This window comes from Athene cunicularia, assembly GCF_003259725.1.
Source record: "Athene cunicularia isolate RWA chromosome 8 unlocalized genomic scaffold, athCun1 chr8_part1, whole genome shotgun sequence".
Lineage (NCBI taxonomy): Eukaryota > Metazoa > Chordata > Aves > Strigiformes > Strigidae > Athene > Athene cunicularia.
In genome coordinates this window covers 32218866-32220285 of record NW_020799109.1, presented here as the reverse complement: position 1 = coordinate 32220285, position 1420 = coordinate 32218866, and the positions used below count along the sequence as shown (strand labels likewise).

At 44.7% G+C, this 1420-nt stretch overlaps 1 protein-coding gene across 1 annotated transcript in view; it reads right to left on the bottom strand.

Moving 5' to 3' along the window:
* Positions 1-1420, bottom strand: part of RGL1 (ral guanine nucleotide dissociation stimulator like 1) — an 82808-nt gene that overhangs the window by 46205 nt on the left and 35183 nt on the right. The gene's annotated exons all lie outside the window — the stretch shown is intronic.

Genomic DNA, 1420 nt, shown 5'->3' with positions numbered 1-1420 from the left:
AAATTAAGGTCTTCTTAACTGGTGGAAGCTGAGACATTCATAGAAAAACAATCCTCAGTAACGCTGACAAGAATAGAGCATCTTCATACCATAATCAAATATAACGTTGCAGCTACTCTTCACTGCCACAATGCATGCAAACCACAGATCAGACCGCTGTCAAAGAACAAATGCTGATGACCTAAGGCACATTTTACACCCGACGTCTACAGATAAAATGCACTTTCATATGGTGCTAGGAGGATAAGCAAACGCCTTTTTTACCCCTTTAACTGCACTTCAAAACACCTTTGCTCTTTTTCTTGCAAATGCGGATGATTTCGGAATTTAAATCTCACTCGAAAAGCAACACTGTAAATCACAGGGGCACTAGTGGCAAAGATACACGCATACACACGCTGCCTGAAACAACCCCAGCTTCGGTCTGCAGACACTGCTCTTATGCACAATGCAATCAGTCACAAGCCATAACCATTTACCACCAGAGGTAAAGCAGGGGAAGCAAACACTCCTCCTCTGTTTAATCAACTAACTGTTGGCCTAGATGTGTTCATCTCAGGTTGAATTCTGAGACAATTTCCCTGACAGAAAGATCTCTGCGTTATATGGCTGGATATCTGACCAGACTGTTGATATTTGGCCTTTACACAAGCCTCTTTAAGCAAGCAAACAGCGCGTGTGCAATTTCAAAGGAAACAACAGCTATGCTGCCCACAGCCCCCCCCCAGTACCGAATCCTGACTGGGGCTTGCTGTGCAAAAGAACAGTGAAGAAACACACTTACGTCACCAGTACTGGTTTGGATTCAGAGGAATCCTGGCTTACATCTTCTTCACAGCCTGAGGGCTCTGCGTTTCCGCACCTGAAAAAAATGAGACGGCTGTTTAGAGGAACCCCTACTGAATAAAAGCAAAATCCTAAATAGCATAATTCATATACAAGTCTCATCAACAACTAAAAAGCTCAAACTACAAATACGGAATCTAACACTTGGGCAAAATTAAGGAGCTTGAAGATTATTTCACTTAGGAGGAAAAAAGTCCTCAAGAGACAGACAGATTCTTCCAACCGAATTTGTTCCCTTACGTCAAGCAGCCTGCACACAGGAGGAATCAACCAAAACATTTCCTTTGCTCACAGCTCCAAGACCCCTTCTGCCCATTTGCACTCCATCCTTTCCCAGAGCAAGATTCCAGGGCGCAATGAGGCTGCAACACAACCACTTCCTCCAACGCAGCTTCTCTTTCTCCAGTAGTTGCCATTTCTTCTAACTCCAAGAGTGATTTCCCACAAAGGTTTCGAGGTGACAAGTGCCCACTTGTGCCAAAACTACTGACACGGTTGTCACGAGTGGGAAGGGCCCACGGCACTGTGAAAATTACCACTGGGAAAGAGGAAACCACGGGCACCACTCCAAAAG